Genomic DNA, 26,419 nt, shown 5'->3' with positions numbered 1-26,419 from the left:
AATAAGAAGTGTCCTTCCTTATCTTTTTTGATGACTTTTAGTTGAAAATTGATTTTATTTGATATTAGAATGGCTACTCCAGCTTGCTTCTTCTGACCATTTGCTTGGAAAGTTGTTTTCCAGCCTTTCACTCTGAGGTAGTGTCTGTCTTTGTCTCTGAGGTGTGTTTCCTGTAGGCAGCAGAATGCAGGGTCCTCGTTGCGTATCCAGTTTGTTAATCTATGTCTTTTTATTGGGGAGTTGAGGCCATTGATATTGAGAGATATTAAGGAATAGTGATTATTGCTTCCCGTTATATTCATATTTGGAAGTGAGGTTATGTTTGTGTACTTTCATTCTCTTTGTTTTGTTGCCAAGACGATTAGTTTCTTGCTTCTTCTAGGGTATAGCTTGCCTCCTTATGTTGGGCTTTACCATTTATTATCCTTTGTAGTGCTGGATTTGTAGAAAGATATTGTGTAAATTTGGTTTTGTCATGGAATATCTTGGTTTCTCCATCAATGTTAATTGAGAGTTTTGCTGGATACAGTAACCTGGGCTGGCATTTGTGTTCTCTTAGGGTCTGTATGACATCAGTCCAGGATCTTCTGGCCTTCATAGTTTCTGGCGAGAAGTCTGGTGTGATTCTGATAGGTCTGCCTTTATATGTTACTTGACCTTTTTCTTTTACTGCTTTTAATATTCTTTCTTTATTTTGTGCGTTTGGTGTTTTGACAATTATGTGACGGGAGGTGTTTCTTTTCTGGTCCAATCTATTTGGAGTTCTGTAGGCTTCTTGTATGTCTATGGGTATCTCTTTTTTTAGGTTAGGGAAGTTTTCTTCTATGATTTTGTTGAAGATATTTACTGGTCCTTTGAGCTGGGAGTCTTCACTCTCTTCTTTACCTATTATCCTTAGGTTTGATCTTCTCATTGAGTCCTGGATTTCCTGTATGTTTTGGACCAGTAGCTTTTTCTGCTTTACATTATCTTTGACAGTTGAGTCAATGATTTCTATGGAATCTTCTGCTCCTGAGATTCTCTCTTCCATCTCTTGTAATCTGTTGGTGAAGCTTGTATCTACAGCTCCTTGTCTCTTCTTTTGGTTTTCTATATCCAGGGTTGTTTCCATGTGTTCTTTCTTGATTGCTTCTATTTCCATTTTTAATTCCTTCAAGTGTTTGATTGTGTTTTCCTAGAATTCTTTCAGGGATTTTTGTGTCTCCTCTCTATGGGCTTCTACTTGTTTATTTATGTTTTCCTGGAATTCTTTCAGGCATTTTTGCGATTCCTCTCTGTAGGCTTCTACTTGTTCTCTAAGGGAGTTCTTCACGTCTTTCTTGAAGTCCTCCAGCATCATGATCAAAAATGATTTTGAAACTAGATCTTGCTTTTCTGGTGTATTTGGATATTCCATGTTTGTTTTGATGGGAGAATTGGGCTCCGATGGTGCCATGTAGTCTTGGTTTCTGTTGCTTGGGTTCCTGCGCTTGCCTCTCGCCATCAGATTATCTCTAGTGTTACTTTGTTCTGCTATTTCTGACAGTGGCTAGACTGTCCTATAAGCCTGTGTGTCAGGAGTGCTGTAGACCTGTTTTCCTCTCTTTCAGTCAGTTATGGGGACAGAGTGTTCTGCTTTCGGGCGTGTAGTTTTTCCTCTCTACAGGTCTTCAGCTGTTCCTGTGGGCCTGTGTCTTGAGTTCACCAGGCAGCTTTCTTGCAGCAGAAAATTTGGTCTTACCTGTGGTCCCGAGGCTCAAGTTCGCTCGTGGGGTGCTACCCACGGGCTCTCTGCAGCGGCAGCAACCAGGAAGACCTGCGCCGCCCCTTCCGGGAGCTTCAGTGCACCAGGGTTCCAGATGGTCTTTGGCTTTTTCCTCTGGCGTCCGAGATGTGTGTGCAGAGAGCAGTCTCTTCTGGTTTCCCAGGCCTGTCTGCCTCTCTGAAGGTTTAGCTCTCCCTCCCACGGGATTTGGGTGCAGAGAACTGTTTATCCGGTCTGTTTCCTTCAGGTTCCGGCGGTGTCTCAGGCAGGGGTCCTGCCGCTCCTGGGCCCTCCCCCACGGGAGCCCAGAGGCCTTATACAGTTTCCTCGTGGGCCAGGGATGTGGGCAGGGGTGAGCAGTGTTGGTGGTCTCTTCCGCTCTGCAGCCTCAGGAGTGCCCACCTGACCAGGCGGTTGGGTCTCTCTCTCTCACGGGGTCTGAGAGCAGAGAGCTGCTGCGGGCCGAGATCCGCGGGTGTGGGACTTCCGGTAAACACAGAACGTGCCCGGTCCTAGAGGAATTCTGCTTCCGTGTATCCCAAGCTCACCAGGCAGCTTTCTTGTAGCAGAAAAGTTGGTCTTACCTGTGGTCCCGAGGCTCAAGTTCGCTCGTGGGGTGCTGCCCACGGGCTCTCTGCAGCGGCAGCAACCAGGAAGACTGAGGTGTATTTTTTAATACAGAATTTTGCCCTAAAAATAACCCAGGTATTAGAGTTAAGTATCGATCTTACATATTTAATGTCTCTTTAGTATGACTAATAGGAAAATTCTGTTTACTTGTCATTGAAGATCAAAAAGTCTATCCGGTAGAAATAAATGCTCAGTGAGTTGCTCAGATGAAGCATAAAAATAGAAACTAGAACTAAGTTATATTTTTCATCAAATTCAGCAGGACTCTTATGAGCCATGATAGGTCACTGATGACAGGTACAGCTGAAACATCTCCATCATAACAAGGAAATAGAACAAAGCGTTATCCTTGATTTGATTTTAAGTTCCATTCTGCTTGATGATTGTATGATGATGGGGAAGTCTTAACCTTTCTGGGTATAATTGCTTGTGGGATGCAGTTTCCTGTCTATGCTTGCTTGTTCGTTGTGAGCTAGACAAGTGTGGCCTGCACAGGTACATTCCTAACCCTAATTGCTGTTGTTCCAGTGAATAGAAATGGTCATAGAAGGCACTTTTCAGCTCAAATTATATGGCTACTTCCTGCAAGCTGTGTAGCTTTGGTGAAGTTACTTAACCTCTCTGTGCCCCCCCCCCCAGGGATAATATCAATGTCAATTCACCAAGCTGATGGGGGGAGCAGGTAAGATAATTAGGAAAAGGATTGGAAGTCTATAAAAAAACAATTTTAAAGATGATAATGTATTGGCTAGTTTTGTATTGCTGTGACCAGAATCCTTCACAAAGGTAGGAAGGTGACTTATTCTCGCTCACAGTTTCAGAGAGTTTATAGTAGAGTCCATGGCCAGAGCATGGGACAATAGTGCCTCTGGGACAATGGGGAAGCCCAGGAACAGGGTGCAGCAGGTAGACAGGGGCTGGGCTACATAAACTTCAAAGACCCACAGTCCTAGTGACCTAGTAAAAGCAGCGAGCTCGACAACCTGGATTCTATAGCTTCTCAAAAACAGTGCCACAGTGTGGGGAACAAGCATTCAGAAGACAGCCCTAGTTGACAGTTCAGGTTCAAACCATAACACATGCCTTTTGGACACATGTGGATGAGTACAGTGAGGTCTCTGGAGTCCAGCAGACCTGATGAATGGTGTGACGTCTGGCAAGTTCCTTAATGACTTTGGACCTGTTTACTCTGATCATTGTGGAGCTTAGGTCAAAGCGCCGTGTTTGTGAGGTCAATAGTTTGTTCTCCATGGTCACTCATTCTTAGTATGTGAAAGTGAATATGGTGAAGAGAAGAGTGCAGCCTGCCAGCTCACATCTTTTAGCATCTAAGCTCTCGGGGATGGAGACGGTGATGCTGACTAAGAAGGACTAGACTAGTCATAGTTTGTCAAAGTCACGAGACTTGAGATCATTGTGTTTTAAGTAGAAACACTGTATTTGTTACGATGATCCAGTCCCCTGACAAATACACCTACATCCTTGTGTGGAGATGTTTTCAAAGTAATAGAGAATTTCTAAAAGGGCCCATGAGTATATCTAGCTACTGTACAAATGCAACAGCATCTGGAAGGCGCTGTAATCACGGGCTGGCTTCTTCCATTTCATCTTTTCCCTCAAAAAAGCCAAGCTGTTCATTGTCTTGTGATAAAAAGGTGCATGTTCCATTTGCGGTAACATGAATTAGAACACAGAATTGGAACATAGAGGTCTTCCAGAGTCACGTTGCCGGTAGCTACATATCACCAAGTTTCTGTGGGAATCACTCCTGCCTCTCTCTCTGATCCAAACAGGGTCCGAGGAAGCAAGTCCAAGTGACTCAGGGCTGAACAACCTCAAGCTCTCTCCTCTTCTGATAACCAAGGCTTCGGTGTTTGAACATGTGATGTCTGACTTTTACCCAAGTTCAGCTCTTTGCTAGAAGGATCTTCTTAGCACCGTAATGGAGATCGATTTGTTCAGCAGATACCTGAACTGCATGTGTAGATTTTCTCAGCGTCATGCAGAGAGCCCATGCACGTATGTGAAGCCAGGTGGACCACTGCCATGGAGAAGTTCCATCCATGGTATCGTTGTTATCGAAAGTTGTCACCAGTAGCTTATATGGTAGATTCCTGATTTAAAATTTCCTTTCCTCTGTGAGGTGGCACAAGCCTTCAGTCTCAGTACTCAGGAGGCAGAGGCAGGGGGATCTCTGTGAGTTCCAGTCCAGCTTGGTCTATGTAGCAAGGACGAGGCCAGTAAGGTGGATCACTGCACAACCTTGGCTCAAAAATAATTAATTGGATTTAATTTAATACAAGTTCCTCTCTGTCTCTGTGCCTCATCTGTATTGTATGCTTTTGAATCATTACTGTCAGAAAGTTTGACTGACTGATTTTGCAAGGTGTCATGCAGCAGAATGTCCTGTACACTGGGGTGGATTTACTCTTACCTCTGATAGAAATCAAGTCAGAGAAACGGACTCAGAATGTCTCATATCCGTTCCAATTCACCCACTATTGTTTTAAGATCTATTTTCAAACACTGAAATAGAATTTTCTTTCTGCTGGTGAATTTTCTTTTGGTTTTCGTCAAATACGAATCTTTAAACTTAGTGAGTTTGCTACACCATGGTGATTTCCCAAGGAAAGTGAGAGTGTTTGATGCACCAGGGACTTTTACAGCCTTTGATCTTTCTTTAAAGCACTCTTCAAGCAGAACATGTGAGCCAGACTTTCACTTAGCTGATACAACCATTAACATGTATTGTCTCGCTTCCTTCAGAAAATACTAAAGGGAATTTTCTGCTGCTTTTAGTGGACAAAGTCTAACAAAAACAGGGCCTAGTATAATAAGCTGTTGGGTGTTTCTTTTTTCCTGTGTTAATACAAACAGTCCCGTTTATAAACTTTTAAAATGAAGCCATTAATACCAACAATAAGAATTTGAGTTTCTATTTTCTTTCTAAGTTTGTTTACTGATTACAAATTCTATCGAAAATGAAGGCCTAAATAAAATATTTGGAGTGGAAAAAAGATTCATTTAACCCAATCACCTTTTCTTTTTTTTTCTTCTTGCAATGCTAGGAACAGGGTTTTGGCCATTCTAGCCAAGTACTTTGTCACTGAGACACACTCCCAGCCCTAAACAAACCATTTGAGCATACATACTAACATGCTAGCCAGAGATATTGCATCACTTACACAGAGCATTGTTTTGGTCCATTTGGAAGGCAGTAATAAAATCCGATAGACTCTTTGGCTTAAGTCAGAAGCAGTTTTTTTCACAATTCAAGTTAGGGAGTTTAATTAGTTGGATTTAAGTGTAATGAGGGTTTGCTTTGTGTTTCACAGACCTTGGTCCTCTGGATGTGTCCTTGAATGGAAGAAACATCAAGAGAGACCCCTCCCTGGGTTTCTTATTCCATTCATGAAGGCTCAACCCTCATGGCCCAGTCACTTCCCAAAGACCATTCTTCCCCAAACCATGGCTTTTGAGTTTGAGATCTCAACACATAAATCTTGGGCAAAGGGAACAAATATTTCATTTCCATAAAACACAAAGTTGGTTAGTGAAAGACTCAATTTATGGTAGTTTCCATGTGTTGTATGAAAATGTCTCTTTCAAATAAGCATTCATGTCATAAATATTTATACTGGGATAGGACGTCAGCAAGAGTTATGCTAAACATTGCTCATGTATTATGAATACATGCTAAGGCTCATTCTACTTGGTCACCATTCTGTAACAGCTGCATACATCTTCTGGTGCAAATGATGTGTTAAGAAAGGAAAAGAGAGCTAGAGAGATGGCGCAGAGGTTAAGAGCACTGTCTGATGTTCCAGAGGTCCTGAGTTCAAGTCCCAGCAACCACATAAACTATCATAATCATCTATAATGAGATCTGGTTCTGAGTTCTGGCCTGTAGGCATACATGTAGGCAAAACACTGTATACGTAATAAATAAATTTTTTTTAAAAAAGGAAAAAGAGAGAAGTGTTTGAAAGTAAAGTACTAAAGTCTGAATTTGTGAGAAAAGTATCATTAACCTGTTTACCTCATCTTCTTCCCCCCAAAGGCATTGTATTTTTAGAGACTCCCAATGTCCCACTGTTGGTTTTGTGGCCTTGGTATTTCACACTGTAGCACAAAGAACATGGAAATTGCAACTTCAGCTCAATGTGCTGTATTTTCTAAAGTGACAAAAGCATCCGCTTCCACATTGAATGTAGATGTTCATCTGAAATCACCAGGGCTATGTCAAGTAAGGGTCTTTACTAGCGGAAAAGAAGGATACCGTAGAAAACAAACTAACATGTATTCCAAGATTTGGCTCTTCAGGATGAACTGCAAACCTTCCCTTTACCCCTACCTCAGAGGGACTGGGCATTTCTTTCAGCTCAATCCTTACTTATATCAGGTGTCTATTGGACTCCACTTCAAATGCTTTTAACCTCCTGATAATCCAGTTCCCGCAGTAGCTGTGAAACGCTTGCTTCGGTCATTCCGACTGGATTAACAGTTCCTCTCTCTGTGCCTCTGACTTCCTCTTCTGCCAGGACTTCTCTGAAATCTGCAGTACATCTACAGCAACCTGCTTCATACTAAAATCTTTCTAGATTCAATAAGAGTAGCGGATCCATCCCTATGGCGGCCATATTTGTTGTAAGGTTCTGGCCTTATAAACCTACTGTCAGAGTGTGGCTAAAGTTCGTTCTAGTAGTTTTCTGACTCTATGAGGTTATAATCTCATCAAAGGTAAGGCCTTGGTTAACTGTTGGCTGCATGTTTTAATATATTTATCCATAAGAAAGGTATTCTGTAAATACATGTTAACTAAATGCATTACAATTTTTAAGTGGGTAAGCTTATCTAAAGGCCAAGATTAAGACTAAGATATGAATGAATTTAAAGGTTTATTAACAGTGTTTTCTTTAAGGGTAAAAGCTAGAACCACCCTTCCTCAGCCTTTTTATTATTTGTTTGTTTGTTTATTATTTTTAAAATTTTTTAAATTAGATCTATTTCTTTACTTACATTACAAATGCTATTCCCTTTCCTGGTTTCCTGACCATAAGCTTGCATCCCCACCACCTCTCCCATAAGGGTGTCCCCCCATCCACCTCCCTTACCGCCTCCCCGACATTCTCCTGCATTGGGGGTCCAACTTGGCAGGACCAAGGGCTTCCCCTTCCACTGGTGCCCCAACAAGGCTATTCTCTGCTACATATGCAGTTGGAGCCCTGGGTCAGTCCGTGTATATATAGTCTTTTGGTAGTGGTTTAGTCCCTGGAAGCTCTGGTTGGTTGGCATTGTTATTCTTATGGCGTTGCAAGCCCCTTCAGCTCTTTCAATCCTTTCTCTAATTCCCTCCAAGGGAGGTCTTATTCTCAATTCGATGATTTGCTGGTAGCATTGACCCCTCTGGATTGGACATGCTCTGGATGTGTCTCTCAGGAGAGATCTATATTCGGTCCCTTTCGGCCTGCATTTTTTAGCTTCATCAATCTTTATCTAGTTTGGTGCCTGTATATGTATGGGCCACATGTGGGGCAGGCTCTGAATGGCCATTCCTTGAGTCTAAACTTTGCTTCCATATCCCCTCCTCTAGATATTTTTCCCCTTTCAAGAAGGAGTGGGAGCATCCACATTTTGGTCATCCTTCTTCTTGAGCTTCCTGTGGTCTGTGGATTGCATCTTGGGTAATTAGAGCTTTTGGGCTAATATCCACTTATCGATGAGTGCATACCAAATGTGTTTTTCTGTGATTGTGTTGCCTCACTCAGGATGATATTTTCTAGTTCATTCCATTTGCCTATGAATTTTAAGAAGTCATTTTTTTTTGGTTCTTTTTTTTCGGAGCTGGGGACCGAATCCAGGGCCTTGTGCTTCCTAGGTAAGTGCTCTACCACTGAGCTAAATCCCCAGCCCCTAGAAGTCATTGTTTTTGATAGTCGAGTAGTACTCCATTTTGTAGATGTACCACATTTTTTTTTGAATCCATTCCTCTGTTGAAGGGCATCTGGGTTCTTTCTAGTTTCTGGCTATTATAAATAAGGCTGCTATGAACATAGTGGATCATGTGTCTTTGTTGTATGTTGGAGCATCTTTTGGGTATATGATCAGGAGAGGTATAGCTGGGTCCTCAGGTAGTAGAATGTCCAATTTTCTGAGGAACCTCCAGACTGATTTCCAGAGTGGTTGTACCAGTTTGCAATCCCACCAACAATGGAGGAGTGTTTCTCTTTCTCCACATCCTTGCCAGCATCTGCTATCACCTGAGTTTTTTTTATCTTAGCTATTATTTATTATTTTTAATGTATATGCTCTCTTGCTGTCTTTAGACTTACCAGAAGAGGTCATCATTGTATCCCATTACAAATGGTTGTGAGCCACCATGTGGTTGGTTGCTGGGAATTGAACTCAGAACCTCTGGAAGAGCAGCCAACACTCTTAATCACTACGCCATCTTTCCAGCCCCTCCCTCAGTCTCAAAAAAATACAACATGGTGAAACATTCTGTATTTTAAAGCTCTCTTATTAATAAAGGAATTAAAACTCTGTATAAGTAGCATGAAAATTTTAAGGCTGTGTATAAGATGAATATTTTTATTAATTAATATGGACACACACACAAACACACCAGACAGTGTAGCATAGAAAAAAAATCACTAAACTATACACAAAGGCTCACTGGCCATGAAAGAGACTCAGAACTATAAACAGCCCAAAGAAGCCATGGTGTCATGAGCTCTTCTTTTAGAAAGGCACAAACGCATGTTAAGAAAGAAGCTGCAAGTGGTGATACACTTGGTGAACTGCTTGAACTGTTCTGAGAAAAAACTTCATCCCAGAGGTGCAACTTGTGCTGTATAGTTCCCCGGGCACTGTGATATTTTCAGCAGAGAAGTGTGAGGCAAAAGGATGACCTTAAATTAAGGTCAGACCTGTTATTCTACTCTCCTCACGTACCAGCCAATTCCTCTGCTCCAGCTGACAGTGAATACCACCATGTACTTGTTTCTTGAATGAGCACAGAGGTTTAGGCACAAGCAACCTGACTCTAAGGCCTGTTCTCTTAGATGTTTTATATCTAAGAATATATATATATATATTCATATATATATATTCATATATATATTCATGTATAGGAAACAACTCATATATTGAATACTTGTATATTGAAGACTTGACCCCTAGTGCAGTAATTTGCAGATTTGAGTGGATCATGAAAACGCTCGCTTCATCTGTGAGTTAGTCAATGACAGATGTCTTCATAATTTGATGAGCTACAGGGAAATGATGGAATTTGGAAAGCAAGACCTTATTCTGTCTGTCTGCCTGCCTGCCTGCCTGCCTGCCTGCCTTCCTTCCTCCTTCCTCCCTTCTTTCCTTACTGCCATTATTCCTCACTTTCTTTTTTATGTAATAAAACACTCTACAGTAGAAATGAAACAACACGGAGAAAGAAAGTGATAACTTGGCTTATACTTCCAGGTCATAGTCTATCACCAAAGAAAGTCAGTGGAGGAACTAATGCAAAAACTTGAATCAGAAAACATGGATGAGTACTGCTGGCTGCCTCACTTGCAGGCTAATGCTTAGTTAGACTTTTTATACATTCCAGAACTACCTGCCCAGAGGATGGTGCCACCCACAGTGGACTGGGCCCTCCTAATCCATTATCAGTTAAGACAAACCCCCAGAGGCCAATCTGTTCTGGGCAATCCTCAGTTGAGGCTCCATTCTCAGATGACTTTAGACTCTGAAAAGTTGACAATTAGTGCTAAGATAAACCTTGTTGAAAATAATGGGTACTTGGGGACTAAATCTTGTCCCTATCTTGTTCCCAACCATGTTCTCTGGCTTCCATGTGTTTCCATGCTTTCCTTCACCATGACCTGCTGCCATGATGTTCTGCCTCACCATAGATGACCTCAGAAACAAAGGAGCCAAGCCACCACAAACTAAACCCTCAAATACTGTGACACACACACACAAAATCTTCCTTTCATTACATTGTTCTCATGTATCACATCATAGTGATGTAAAACTAACACAGTGTTATTAATTTTTAATAATGAAGTTGTATAACACAAATAAACATATTTCTCATAAAATAGCTGTATGTTTATCAGCCAGGACGAATAGGTATTAGCTTATCATATTTGGAAATTTTTAAACTTCTATTTCCTCAAAATTGTTTTATTCCCTGTGATCTCTCCCTTATCTTTTTCCCTTTGGAGAATTCAATTACATATATGTTACATCATCTTTACTTACTTATTTATACCTAATTATGCTTATGCAATATATTATCCTATATTACACTTAGTACTATCCTACTGTTCCTCATGATTTATTATTTAGTTATTTTTTTATCTTGGTTTAAAATTTGCAATCATATTTATGTATGGGGGCACATGTATGGCATGGTGTGCATATGAAGGCTAGAAGACAACTTGTGGGAGTCAGCCCTCTTTCTTTCTCTACCCGAGATCCATCTCAGTGACCTATTGCGGTTTTAATCCAGATGGCTTTTATTGAGTTGTTCTTACGTTCATCAATCCCTTTTTTCTAGTGATCTATCTACTCTTAAATATGCTGAGTGTGATTTTTACTTCAAACATTATACTTTCCCGTTTCAGAACATTGAAGGGTTTCCTTTGATTTTGAGTTTACTTACTATTAGTCCAACATTCTCTTACATCTTTTTTTTTAATCAAATCAAATTAACCTGGGGGTCAATGGTGTTTTCTTTTAAAATATTTTTAGTTCACATTGTATCGTTAATACGTTAGGACTTAGAATCTAATTTCCACAAGTATGCGAAAGACCATATCCCTACCCCATCCCCATCCTTTTCGCTTTCTGAGGAAATGTTGCTTTGTAGTTCTAAATTTTATTTGGTATTCAAGGCTTTTCTAAATATAATCCTGTTCTGTCAAAGTTATCATCTAACATGTCTTAGTTCAGTCTCTGCAACAATGAGAGACTTTAATTAATTCTTCTATTAATTTATTCACATACAAGGGATGTCTGTCCTTCCATCCTAAGAGAAAAGCAACCAAGTTTCTTTGACAGAACAAACAAAGCTCACTTCGGTTCATAGTTTAGTTTCAAAAAAGCTTCTCTGGTGTCCGTGTCTGAATCTCAGGGAAGGAAGACTCTATGGTTCCGGTTTACAGGCGAGCACTGGGGAAAATCGCGGTGGTAGGAACCCGGATAGCTGTTTGCGTGATTTCCACAGGTAAAGGTGTTCAGCTTCTTCTTCACTTTCACAGTCCTGAATTCCTGTCCAAGGAAAGGTGCTGACCATGGTGGGCTGGGTCTCCCCGCAGTAATTAGCATAAGACCGCCCACTATACTTACAGGCCAAGCTGATCAGGACAGGTCCTCACCAAGACTTTCTTCCCACATGATTTTGGCATCAAGCGGACAATTAAAGCTAGCCATTACACTACTTACTTTTTTCCCTTCCTGGTCCATTTGTTCTGTCCCTTCCCAGAGTCAACTATGGCCTGGAGGGTTATAGTTACTTTAAGCTTTCTATTTACATTATTTCAAAGTCCACAGGATATATTTTGGTTTTGAAATTCAGAAAAAAAGAAACAAAACAAAAAACAATGGTATCACACAATATGAATTGATGTCAGTATTCCTACACTTCAGGTAGAATCTTCAAAAAAGGGTTCTTGCCTGTTTCATTTACAGATGTATCTGAATTGCTAATTGGCATTAACTTGTTACTTGAATGAATGGGAGTTGATTTTTCTAGATAGTTTCATCTTTCTTCATACATGAAGCTTAGAAACTTGGCCTAGTTCCTATCCGAACACAAAGGTCAGCTGCTTTGGGGGATGGCTTACTAGTCTTTCTGAGGTAGCCATTTCCTTGTCTTTAGATAAAACTAAGCAGTACTAAGTAAGCCCGTTTTAGTAATATGATATGCCTGCCTGCTTATCTTACTGTGTGAGTATGCTGTGCCTATGCCAGAAATAACTTCTCCAAGCAATGAGTTTTGCCCGTCACAGGAGCAGGAAGGTAACACAAAGCGGAGATTTTCTTCCGTGTACTGCTAACTCTCCACCTGCCCTGCAGAATACTTGTTTAACCGAACAAGAGCTCAGAGATCTGCAGGTATCTGAGCAAGCATTAAAAGTATTAGTATCTCATAATATCTATACCATCTTATGATATAGCATACTATAATATCACTAGCATATTATGTTTAAAGATTTATTTATTTATTTATTTATTTATTTATTTATTTATTTATTTAATGTATATGAGTACACTCTCACTCTCTTCATATACACCAGAAGAGGGCATCAGATCTCTTTACAGATGGTTGTGAACCTCCATGTGGTTTCAGGGAATTGAACTCAGGACCTCTGGAAGAGCAGCCAGTGCTCTTAACCCCTGAGCCATCTCTCTCCAGCCCATCATTAGGATATTATATACATCTTTTCTTTAAACTAAGTCTCTCTGTGTAGCTCAGAGAGACCTTAGATAATCTTTTTTTATTATTTTAATTAATTACTTCACATTCTGCTCCAAACTTACCCCCACCTATGCTCCCAGTTTCTCCTTCTCCTCCCCATCCCACCGACCACTCTAGAAAGGGAAGGCCTCCCATGAATATTAAACAAGGAACATCTTCTCCTATTTGAGGTTAGAAGAGACAGCCCAGTAGGGAGAAAGTGTCCCAAAGGCAGGCAACAGAGTCAGAGAAAGACCCCACCCCCACATGAAGACCAAGTTATACAATAATCACCTATGCTCAGAGGACCTAGGTCAGTCCTCCCTGACTGCTTGCTCCCTGGGGACCCCTATTGGGAGTAGGGGTGAGGGTGGGGTGGGGGCGGGGTAGGAACAGGAGGGATTATATTGAGGAGAGTACTGAGAGAGACAACTGGAATTGAAGGCATCACTGGGACAAGCTAGAAACCTAGGACAATGGAAACTCCCAAGAATCTATGATAGTGACCCTAGCTAGCTAAGACTCCTAGCAATGGGGAATATGGAGACAGAACTGGCCAACTCCTATAACCAGGCAAGACTTCTGATGGAGGGATTGGGACACCAACAAAACCTTTGACCTACAACGTGTCCTACCTACAGGTTTGGAGGAGAAATTGAGGGAATGGCTGACAAATGACTGTCCCATCTTAAGACCCATGCAATGGTAGGAAGCCCGCCCCTGACACTGTTAATGATGTAACTTTAATTCTTTCAAAGTCTATTTTTAATGATTGCTCTCAAATGTTTTAACCTCCCTTGTAGCCCACCACCCACCAGAGGTGGTAGGAAAGAAAGGACATGGGAAATGGACCTGTTTAGAGAGGTTCTTTGAAGCAACTCCCATCTGTGTTGTCTGGAAATTAGCAGTTCAGTTCACAGGTTCCACCCACAAACACTTCACAGGTATACCAGCAGTCCATTTCAGTACAATCAGGATAGCAAACAGGAATCAGCAGCAGTGGCACTACCTGACAGAGACAGCCAGTCCTCAGCCTCAGCACAAGTCAGCAGGAGGAACCTGGAGGGATACCAGGAGAAGTTCTCAGCTATGCCTTTGTCGGGGAAGTGAAGATCAGCGAAGACTCGAGACCAATAAACACTGTGCATCTAGCTCTACCAGCAAGTCTCGCTCTGCCTCCATCACTGTCCATAGAGTTCTAGTTATACTCCCTCCACACATCACTTATCCTCCATGGGTCCTGCTTCCGTCATGGGTCTTGCCTTAGCACCTGTCTTACCTCAGCATGTGAGTCTCTTTCAACTGACATCACTTTGCCAATCAGCCCAAGTCCGCAGGAGTGGCAAGAAATTGCAGCACACCACCAGACATTTTTTGGTGCATTTCTCTCTATGGAGACCTGGCAAATGGAGCTCAACTATGCAATGTAAGGCAGACCAACACATGCATGTTATTAGCAAAGACTCCCTCATTATGCATCCTTTCACACACTTGCTTTAGCAGAACATACTTTTTCCTGTGTCTGATTCAGCAGAACATTCTTCCTTAGCCTTTCACCTGTGTCCACTTCAGGAAAACACTCCTTCATGTGTTTACCCCAGCAAAACACTATCCAACACAACTGACTTTGCAAAGAATCCTTAACGTTTTCACTTTATTCTGCTGTGCTTGCAGACAGGAGTTTAGCATAACCTTCACCAGAGAGGCTTCACCAAATAACTGATGGAAACAGATGTAGAGATCCACAGCCAGACATTAGGCTAAGCTTCGGAAATCCTATGGAAGAGGAGGAGGAAGGATTATAGGAGCCAGAGGGGTCAGAGACACCACGAGAAACCATAGAATCAAGTAACCTGGGCTCATACAGGCCTATAGGGACCTCAGATCCTTGGATTTTCTATGCAGTCCTGACTGGACTTGAGTCTGAAATCTGACTCAGACTCACGACCCACTTTTTTTTTTTAAGATAGCATTTCACACAGCCTAGGCCTGCATACCTGAGGATGTCCTTGAACTTCAGATCTTCTTGCCTTCACCTTCAATGTGCTAGGATTGATTACAGGTGTATATCACCACTTCATTTTATGTTGTTACAGGAACTCAAGTCTAGGGGTTATGAATATTAAACAAGTTCTTTATGTGATGCACCATTTCTTTCTATTGAGTGTTGACTCTTTTTAAATATTAATTATTTTTTACTGTTTCTTACAATGCATATTTTATATGTACGTCATCTAATTTCTGTATTGTAGAATGGGAGCCTGAAGTCCTGTGGGATAAAAACTTCTAAGCTGCAGGATGCCTACTAAAAGTTGCTAATGCATTTAATCAGAAAGATACCACAGACGGTCTGAAGTTTTATAAACAAGGAAGCCTCGCAGTGGAGTAGGGATGGCTGCTTTGAGATTGCGAGAGCTCTGTAGGCTGCAGAAGGGAGCCGATCTTCTGTGTGTCTACTACGTTGCCATGGACGCCTATTCATTAGCAAGGCATTCCTGTGTGTTCTGCTTTGAAAAACTGGAAATTCCCAGAGAACTTTCCCAGAAAGCTGCAAGCCATTTAAAGGGAAAGAAAACTGAAAGTCCGCACAATCACAATATGTGGGCAATGAACCTAAGAAAGTAGAGGCCTGGCTTTTTTCTAAGGGGTGGTATTTTTGAAAGATATAATAATATTCTTCTGTCTTAGGCATGGGTGTATGCATTGTTGTCTCTTGTGCTGGATTTTTCCCAGTCTATAATCAACCAAAAATGTATTAGACTCCTAATACTTAGCACTGCTTGAGACAGTGGGATCTCTACAGAAGAATCTGTGTACTCTGCCCTTCCAGAGTTTCCCACTAAGGACAAAGAATAAAACCACCATGTTTAAGGCATAAGGCAGGGCAAGATGGTAGTTAATTGCTCTAAGTGCTAAACTGTAATATACAAACTGTTAGTACCATACAATTGGTTAGAGAAGGAGGCATGGAGTTCAGGAATTGCTTCCAGAATTCTAAAAGTCTATTTAGTCTAAAAGTCATTTCTGAGGGAGGCAGGGTTGTTCTTTCTTACACCCAGTGGGTAAACTGAACTCATTAGTTCAATTCACTTTGTTTATCTTACAGTTCACAATAGAAGTCTTAAGGGGAGATGAATAAGACCCACAACAATTTGGGGAAAAAAACCCACAGAGGAAATAGAATTGTTGTGGGCATTAACGTTGGCAAAGAGAAGAACAATTCGTGTAAACACCGAGGGTGAATTGGGGCGTGGGGATGGTGGGTGCTGGCCAGAGTAGATTCGGAGTTTTGTGGGGAAGTCCAGAACCAAAATCAAAGTTGAACAAGCTGAGAGTGGGGTGGGAGAGGGGAATTAAGGGGTTGAATGACTTAAGATAGAGGCAAAAGAAGAAACTTGATGCATATTTTAAAATATCCACAGGTTGCAGGTTTTTAATTTGGTGACAACAGTCATTCGCAATCTTCCTAATGCTGCGACACCTTATGTTGTGGTGATCCCCGGTCATAAAATTATTTTTATTTTTGTTTCTACCTCATAACTGTACTTTTGTTACTATTATAAATCCTAATGCAAATAACTGATATGTGGGATATATTATATGCAACCCCTATGAAAGGGCTGTTTGACCCCAAAGGGGTTGAGACCTTCAAGTTGAGAACTTCTGGGTTACAGGAGCTGAAGGGAAATGGTTGTGGCTTTGGTGTCCTTGTAAAAGAAACTAGGAAGCTGGCATGATAAAGAGGCATCTGTGAGAAACTCTACAGAGAAGAAAATGCTCACATCCGGTAGACAGCAAGATGAAGGGATGGGCAGGAATGATGAACTCCGTGCTCTATGGTGCCTGGGAGATCTCATTGTCAGTGACAGCACAGAGGAGGGGAACTAGAATTCGATAGGATACTTTAATCTTTCCTGTGAGATGTCGACATGATAATGAAGCTGGGCAATGGTACTATGGTAATTTTGCAGAGTTGCACAGACACATTCTGTTGAACATAGTTAAATGCAAAATACCCCAGCCACAAAAGAATCTCCACAGTATATTATACAATACACGTCATTAAATGCCCAATAATAACAGTAGCTTTCAGTAAGAATGTCAGACAAGAAAATCAAGACCATTTCTCTGACTGGAAGTTGTCCCCAAACTTGCCACTATTCTTGTCCATTTCTGCCTCAGACTGGTTCGTGCATTATATATATACCTGAGTTAAAGACTGTGTACCCTACTGAGTGGCAAATGCTTTCCTTCCTATTGGTGGTAATGTCTAGGTGAGACAAGCCATCCTAATGATGTTTTAAATAAATGTGATTCTATGTCTTTTTAAAATGTGAAGAATAACACTATAGAAATGAAATCTATAAAAGTCCAAGGGACAGATAGAATCAAGGAGGCAGATTTTGATTCAATACAAAAAGCACTTTCTAAAAATGTGAGCTACCCATAAATGGAAAAAGCTAAGCATATTCCCTCTTCTGGAAATCTTGTAGCAGTAGCTCTACTCTGTAAAGAGGCTATATATAGGATTCTTACTTGGGGCTTAGGACTGAGAGACCTCCACAGCAAGTTTTCTATTATCTTCCTCTTGTGTCATGGGTAAGGAGAGAAAGCTTGTATGAAAACCAGTTGTGTTCTCTTACACTGGGGTTTGGGGTCTTTAATTAGACATTGAGGACATAATAATGCACAGCCTGAACCTATCTACACGACTTTACAGATAGTGAGAGATGCAGGTAGCAGGCGGACAAATGCTGTCCTAGAAGTAAATATGTGGTACTTGGGGAGTATATAATTCAACCTTAGGGTGCCCAGGAATACTTTAGGGAATAGATGACATATAATCTAAAACATCAACCATTAAACTGAACTTGATTGATGAAGTTAGAGAGACTTCAGCCACTGTAATCTGTTTACATGTTCAGTCTTCATGGTACAAGACCACTGACTGACAGGTTATGAAGCTTAGGAGAGGGCTCTCTATGAACTACATTCTCAAAAGTGTAAAGACAGTCTTTATGCATAAGATAATATTGTTATTTATGATTTTCTTGTGTGTGTGTGCGTGCGTGCGTGTGTGCGTGCGTGTGTGTGTGTGTGTGTGTGTGTGTGTGTGTGTGTGTGTAAGTTGGACACTGAATCTTCCTTATCCAAGGCTGCTAGATCAAATTGAGTTGTTCCATTGACCTGAGCAGAGGCAAGACAGAGAAGTAGAGGGAGAGAGAGGGGTCATAGCAAAGCTGGAAAATAATAGCATCAAACTGTTGACTCTTTTTCACTGTAGATGTCAAGTAATATAAAGATATATTCAAGGATTTGCAGATAAAATTTCCCTCCTAGAAGGAGATAACGTGAAGGATTTTTTTATTGTCATTGAGTTTTTTTGTTTTGTTTTGTTTTGTTTTTGAGGTAAGGAAAATAAGAGGTTGGGAATGGTTATGGGAAACACAATATAAGGACTACTGCAAATCTATCAAGTGTCCCTGTTCCAGAATCTACTTCATCATACCAATGCCTCAGTGATTGTTTCTAATAGTTTCCTCTCATTGTAGTTTTCCCAAATCGATGAGAAAACAATGGGATCCCTGGAAAGGGTCAGGGCTTTGAGAATAAATTAAACTTAAACTGTTATGTAAACTTTAGCTATGAATTTATACCTTAACAAATTGAATCAATGACCTGAAGCTAGCAATGGACTGGATGATGAGGCTTCACTGTGATCAAGTTGGAGTACTTCAGGCATGCGGGCAAAGTGGGGTTGGAGAGATGACCTTGCCATTACAGGCTAGGCTCACAACTGAAACTATAAGAATGCAAAACTTGTAACACTTTGGAAAATTCTAGAATGCCATTAATCAGGAGGAAAGACTAAAGGAAGTAAATCTTGTGGGCTTTTTTCCTTGAAAACTTGATATTACTCCAAAGAATATTTGTTAAGAAGAAACTCAAAGTTCCTAAGTTTGCACTAAGGGTCACTCAGAAAACATAGTTTCTTTTAAAAAAAGTTGAAGAGTGTCAACCTTTACTAAGGATCTTATTTTAGTCAATTGCTTTTTATAAATTATTCTTGATACGTATATGAACAAATGTCCCACTAATTTAAAGTTAGTAAGATTGCCATGTTTTCTCATGAAAACGAAACAAAAACCACAAAACCAAAATGTTCTGAGGACTCTTGCCTGTTCCTCCTTTCAGTCACCATTACTACCATCTATGTCCTTGCTCAGTCCAAAACCGCAGGAGTCAAAACTCGGTGTGGGAGAGTATACTACTAATTCCATTACACGGGAGGATGATCGATCACAAGTTCAAGACCAGCATAGTCAATTTAAGATCAGACCAGCCCAGGGCTCTATAGCAAAATAGAATAGAATAGAATAGAATAGAATAGAATAGAATAGAATAGAATAGAATAGAATAGAATAGAATAGAATAGAATAAGGAGTCAACAGCCAACCTGTCAGCACATCCCATGAGTTTATCAGCTACCTCCAAATCTATTTGAAGTAACTGCTTCTCACAGCTTCCATTACTAACACCCTGACCTGAAACACTATCATTTCTCTTTAGAGTCCAAGACGCCAGTAGCATTCACAGTGCACCATCTATGAAAACCAAAATCTCCCCATTCCTTACCAAATACCCTCTGGGAAGTTAGAAGACACTAAGTCACCTCATGAATATTGTACATTATTACTCTTCTTAATTGCTCCATTTTACCCTTCTATAATCCACACCTGATTCAGTAGCCAGAAAAATCTTATTAAAGTATGTAAGAACCCTGAAAGACCATAGGTAGCCAAGTACAGTGATGAGATTTGTCTCTTGGGAGAAAGAACTTTGTGTTGAAGGAAGGTGCACAGGTTTGAGGTCAAAGATAACAGAAACTTGGAGAAATGAAAAAAAAAACCATTCAGCTTTGGGGGTCAACAGAATGTTACTCTAATCCCGGCTCTGCCATTTAAAAGCCCCAAAGCCTTACTTAGCCAAGCTTTTGCCTTCTTGGGCTTCAGTTTCTAGATCTATCTGATAGGCATAATCACACTTACCCTTGGGGTGGCAGGAAGATTAAATAAGACGACATGTTAAAACATTGCATTGCGCCTGACACATTGTTAGCAGTAAGTGACTGGCAGCCATTACAGCATCTGAGGTAGTAATCACAGAGTGTTGGAGGAGGGTAGATTGCAGAGATCTTAAGATAAGCAAGTCTGAAGAGCTGACTCTTTCAGGTTTGGGGCTTAGGGAGAAGGAAAGCACAGCTTTCAGTTTCTTGACACTGCAGGCTTACAGGTAAAATGAAGTGAACACCATAAACTCTGTGAAGAAGAGGGGGAGGTCTTTCCTGCAGAAGGAAGTTTCCTCTGCTTTCCTTTTTCATGGATCCTCTTCCCCCACCATCCTGTCTTCTTTCTACCTCACGGTCTGTGTGTAGCTTCGCCTCCTCAAATTGTAGTACATTAAACAACAAAGCCGTGCTTAGAAAGAAAAAAAACTACAACTTTAATTTCACTAAACTAAATCTAGTGTTTTCACCACCTGTCCAATTAGGGGGAAGAAAAAGAAAACTACAGAAGGTAACAGTACCTATGACATAAAAACATCCATCTTGGGCTTGGTGAGAGGTCTCAGCAGGTGAAAGGCCACATCCTGATGGCCTGAATTAGATCTCAAGCACCTATGTGACTGAAGGGTAGAACCCACTCTCCCAGATTGTTCTCTGACTTGGACATGTTCGACATGATATATGCAAGTCCCCTGAATAATCATAAATCTAAAGCTACAAATACAATTTTATTATTTTGAAGTTGCCACACATTTTTCCAAGTGTCAATTTTATGACTGTTATGAAATTATAGCATTCTATGTAATCCAAGTAAACATTATTCTAAGGAGTCGCTAGACATCTCCGAATGAATACTCTCCAAATACATTTGGCAGGAAAAGGTTAAGACTTCCTGTTGGATCATTATGTGAGCCATGTGTCTGTCTCACTCTCTTAAGTTGTTGTTTCTGTGTACTCCTGTCCTTACTTCTGTCCCTAAGCCTCACTGTCACCCTGTGTTCCTCCGAGGCAAACGTCCCTGTGACTTCATGCGCTTTTCAATTGTTCTGACCACTCTTTGGACCCTTCACTTTTCACCCAGTCTTAGGATGTAAGAATGATGCAGGATCTGTCCACTCGCGTTCCCACCACCAACAGGCATTATTGAGCCGAGGGTCCGATGCTACTCAGCTTGCTGTTGAGCACTGACGACTGGCAGCAGTTTGCCATTTGAGGGCGATAGTCAAAAGAGAAGACGCTTATATGGAAGTTACCAGACAGCGTGCGAGTTCCTTTGCTCAAGCTCAAGTTTTATGGCATGCGAATTCCCGGAGATTCATCAGGCGGAGGCATTGAAAAGAGGAAATTCCATGAAAGAACCAAGTTGGCCAAGATTGGGCAATGTTTGTAAAGCTGTGACTGAATTTTCTAACAATCTTCGAGACATTAAACAGAGCAAAGTGAAGCACATTTCATTCTCTGTCTTGATGGATTTAGCACAGTTGGTTAGAGCGGGCAACAGGTGGAATATTTAGGATATTTTCATTTCTTGAATCTGTCTCGAATATGATGTTGATGATCACTCTAGGTACAAATATTAGGCAAACATTCATTTTGCTCTGAGCTGTTGATTTTTTCATAAATGAATGCACGACACCTGCTGGCTGATTATGGAGTTTGCTTAGCTTATTGAAGAGGGGTTAATGAATTTTACATACAGCGAAATCCATCAATTGCGAATGTACGAGGCTATGTGTTCTTTGATCAGTATGTGTGCTTAGCTAACCGCCATCACAACCAGGATCCAGAATAGTCCTATCGTTTCCCATGGTTTCCCTGCACACACTCACAGTCAAGTCCGTCTGCAGGACCAGGCAATGCTGACTTGCTTTCTGTTCTTCTAGTGTCACATTTTCTAAGATGTCATGAGCGTGGAACCATATTGTACGTAGTCCTTTGAGCCCTCTTTCTTTTCTTTAACTTAATGCTTCATAGATTCAGCCTTGCTGCAGCAAATATCAGTAGTTAGCTCTTTTGTATTCTAAGTAACCTTTACAAAATGAGTAAATTACAATGTTTTATCCTTTAATAAATAATAGAAATGTAGGCTATTTTCATGTTCTCTCTCTCTCTCTCTCTCCACACACACACGTGTGCACATGTGTGTGTGTATGTGTGTGTACACTTTAATCCTAGCATGTAATTGTACATATTTATGAAGCACAGTGTGGCATTTTGATACATTTTAACAAAATGTAATGATCAGAGAGTGACAACTGGCCTATCCATTGTTTCTGTAATTAACCATCTCTTTGTGTTAAAAACATTCAAGATCCTCTCTACTAGCTATTTTGAAACATACACCTAGCTGTTCTTCACCATCGTTATCCTACTGGGCTATAGAACACTTGAAATCATTCAGCCCACCCACCAGAAACCCTGACCTAGCTATACCCTCTCTTTAGTCTTTCCTCCCTAAACCTTCTCAATCTCTGGTAACCACTGTCCTATTCTCGATAAAGTTAAATTTTAGCACACCTACATGCAAGTGACAGCAAGTGGCATCTGTCGTTCTGTGCCTGATGTATTTACTCAGCACAGTGTTCTCCAGGTCCATCCATGCTGCTGCATGCTATGGATTTTCTTCTTTTTGTGGCTAAATGGTGTTCCAGCATGAAACATAACACATTTTCTTTACTCATTCATCTGCTGATGGACACCTGGGGTGATTCCATAGCTTAGCTATTCTTGGCAGAAGATTATTGGAGGGCAGATGTCTCTGTGGAGCAATAATTTGGGGATTCTTGTTTCTCTAAAAAAACACAGAAATATTGTAAGAATTTGTTTCCATCTTAATCCCAGGGGTGTGATATGGGGCTGCCTCAGACAGCTGGCGATGATTTGCCTAGTGCTCTAGGCAGGGTGTGATTTTGGCAGCCGTAGATAGTTTCTGTGACTGTATGACATTTGGAATTCTGGAAACTTTTCAGAGGGCATACAAATGCTAGGGTCCAGAGAGGTGAGGTTTGGTTGTTAGTGGGTTATGGTGACTGCTGGTTATTTGGGGGAACTGGTTGCAGTTTATAAATACTGTGCTCAAAAAAGAAACAAGAAGAAATTAGATTCAGGGATCTTTTCCTCTCTCCCCTGTATCCTTTGTTCTCTCCTATCTAGTGTTAGGGAGTTGAAGGGGTGGGTAAAGGGTGGAAAAGGGTAGAAGCAAGAACCCAGAAAGGAGCAAAGACCAGTTATACCTCTTTAATACATGGATTTAATTTTCTTGAGTTATCCACCTGGTGGCAGAAGAATGCTCTGTGGCAGCTCTATTACTATATCCCACACGGCCATATTAATTATATTACCATTAAAGTACTAAGAATAAAGTATTCTTGCCTCCTCCTTACTAATATTTGTTTTGTTTTGGGGTGTGTGTGTGTGTGTGTGTGTGTGTGTGTGTGTGTGTGTGTGTGTCTGCTTGCTGTTACAAATCACTCACTATTTATTTTAACTGGAGTGGGAGGATATCTCATCATAGCTTTGATCTCTTAGTGGTGCTTAGAATCTTTTCCATACGTTCACTAGTCATTTGATATCTTCTTTCACAGGACACCAATCAGATCATTGTCCTTCCTGAAAAAAGATAGAAAGGGATCTCTTTATTTGTTGCACAAGCATATTTCAGTTCTATAAAATCTCACCTGGCAGTCTGTAGTCTCATTTGCTATCTGTAGTTTTTTAAATATATGTGTATTGTATATTTATATTAATATATATGTGATTCTTTCAGTCTCTTAGGCTATAAGTATCTGTGTTATTTTTTTAAAGCCGGGTCACACCATGTAGTCCTAGCTGGTCTGAAATTTACTATATAGATTAGGCTGACTTAGAAAGTCATTAAAGGCATCATGCTAACATAAAGCCTTGGTTGTGTTATTCAAAATTTTAGCCTCAATTTCATCTACTTACTGTGATTTTGTTCATTTGCCTCATTGAATTTGGGGCCCACTTTTCTCATTGCTTTAATCACAATGCTAGGCTGCTTATTTGAAACCTTTTGATTTTTATTCAGGGGGATGTTGAGTTTCTGACCTTCTTTCCTTACCTTCCCAGCACTGCACCAGCCTGTCCAGTGTATGTGGTGCTGAAGATTGAACCCAGGCCCTGTGTGTGCTAGGCTTCTCTCTTAGCATAGCTTGAGCTGTATGCGATAGCTTCAGACATGATGTGTTTCTATTTTCACTTGATTCAAGGGTATTTTTACCCTTCCTGTCAATTTCTTCTTAAAAATTCTTATAGTTCTTGAGATTATAATATAATGACATAACTTCCCCCTTCCATTTCCTCCTTCCAAAGTGTTGGTCAGAACCTTTGTGTTCCTTTAGGGTGTTGTGCTTCTGTTCCTTCCATGTTCCTTCTGCCCCCACCATTGATATGTGTGCATCTATACGACCATTGTATTTTTCAATTTTAGGGATTATTCCTTTCCTCAGAGAAAGACCCATCTTTGTGGGTGCTTTGTGAGAGTATCAGCTTGGTGTGTCAGCTACAATTTTGGATAGAATTAGAGATTCCATAACTCTCTCAGCTGAGATGCTCTGGACTGGTGCAGTACCAATGACCTAGGCTGGGTGGGTGAGTGGATAAAGGGATCACCTAGATGGGCTGTTGCAGGTGCTTGGGAATATGCAGTAGAACTGACTATGTTACAGGTTCACCTGAGAGCACAGGCTGGATACTGGGCCAAGCTAAAGTGTATGTGAGTCAGGGCACAATTGGTTGCAGGTTCATGGGGTGGTGTAACACTTCACTTTGTGGCTGGCTGGCCAGTGTAGGACCATATGTATTACCCTGTAATGAGCAGGGTATGCTTGGGAATGAAAGGGAGGGAGGTCTGCTACCTAGTTGGCTTTTGAGTCAGCTTCCCCTTTGTGCAAATCTGCAGTGGACAAAGGTCCCAAATTGTCAAACTCTCTTCTGTCATGCAAAATTCTGCTGAGCAATCTGCTGTCTAATAAGGATCAAAAGGGACAAAGAAAAGCAAGGAAGAACAATGCCAACACATAGGTCTGCAAGCCAGAGTGCCAGTCTTTCTTCTGGGCCTCGGCTCTGAACAGGGAGGATTATGGTACTCCAGTGATGAGTGTCAGGAATGGACTACTGGGGCAGTGGGTCCAGTGTTGAGATGGCGTCACGCCATAGATACTTATGGCACAGAGGGCAGAGAAACACAGCGTGTGTTCCCACTCTGTAAAGCATGTGAATTCTGAGAGATTCTCCAAACTGTGAAGGCTGCAGGGCTCTCTTGTGAAGACATGAACTGACCAAAGGACCACTGGGATCTTAGAATAGACTTTCCATGGTAAAGAGAAGTCTGCTTTGTCTTTGAGCAAGTCTGGATGGGACCAGAGGCAGGGTGCTTCTGGACTTGTCATGGTCCGCAGGCACGCTTACAGCACTTCTGTGCTTCCTCAGCCACTTCAGCAGGAAGAGAGAGTCTGTCGTTGATGTACATCCCTTCTGTGGGGACAATGAGTGACAAGCCACTACATTCTGTTTTGCTGAATTTACATCTGCTTTCGGCTCTTAGCGACTACCGACAGGATTTTGGTAAACATTTGTGTCTTTGTGTGCATACCCATCTCCATGTCTGCTTGGTAAATATTTAGGCCTTGGGTACTATTACAAGATGAATGCATGTTTGGCTTTATAAGAAACAATGTCTTCTGCTTTTCAAAAGTAATTTTTATACACATTCCTTATGGTGAATGCATGTTTAAAGTTTTGTGGTTCTCTTTATTTATTTTGTTATATTTGAGTTTGAACAAAGAGTTTGAACCCAGGTCATCAGGCTTAGTGGCCAGCTCCTGTACTGGCTGAGCCAACTCGCTCTCCCTAACTTGATCTCTCTATAACTTCACTGAAGAAGACATTCTTAGGGAAAATCGGGACAGTATTCACTGAAGAAGACATTCTTAGGGAAAATCGGGGACAGTAGGTTTTAACACTGCTAATGTCAAGCTTTGCTAAGTTTGCTGGCAAGGAGCTAAACTGACAGAAAGCTTAGTCTATTAGACTGCACTGACATCTGCTGGTAAGAAAGTCGATTCCTAAAACTTGTGTTTTGTAAGTAGGACTTTGATCTTCAAATTTTGTAATTGCATTCTAGGTTTACATTAGTGTCTGTAAGTAGAAATTTATGATTCTTGCAAGGCTGTGGCAACTTTCCATATGTACCTTATAAACCAGTGGTTCTCAACCTTACTAATGTCATAACCCTTTAATAACAAACAGTTCTTCATGTTACAGCGACCCCCCCAAACATAAAATTATTTCATTGCTACTTTATAACTGTAATTCTGCTGCTGCTATGAATCGTAATGTAAATGTCTGTGTTTTCCTAAGGTCATAGGTAGCCCTGTGAAAAGATCTTTCCACCCCCCAAAAGGGGTAGCGACCACAGGTTGAGAACCACTGCTATAAAAGAAATGCTGTTAAGGAATGAGTGTCTTCAGAGATAGCCTGTCCCAGTGTACTG

General features: G+C 41.0%; 1 long non-coding RNA gene across 1 annotated transcript in view; it reads left to right on the top strand.

Moving 5' to 3' along the window:
• Nucleotides 1-4,124: 4,124 nt before the first annotated feature.
• The window catches only part of LOC120100923 (uncharacterized), a 28,174-nt gene continuing 5,879 nt past the window's right edge, over nt 4,125-26,419 (top strand). The window contains exon 1 of the long non-coding RNA XR_015676795.1: nt 4,125-4,440. This is a non-coding gene — a long non-coding RNA (uncharacterized LOC120100923). The remainder of the gene's footprint in view (nt 4,441-26,419) is intronic.

Source organism: Rattus norvegicus, chromosome 2 (genome assembly GCF_021556685.1).
Source record: "Rattus norvegicus strain SHRSP/BbbUtx chromosome 2, alternate assembly SHRSP_T2T, whole genome shotgun sequence".
NCBI lineage: Eukaryota > Metazoa > Chordata > Mammalia > Rodentia > Muridae > Rattus > Rattus norvegicus.
The sequence above is the reverse complement of the archived record's forward strand: the minus strand, read 5'-3'. Positions and strand labels throughout refer to the sequence as shown.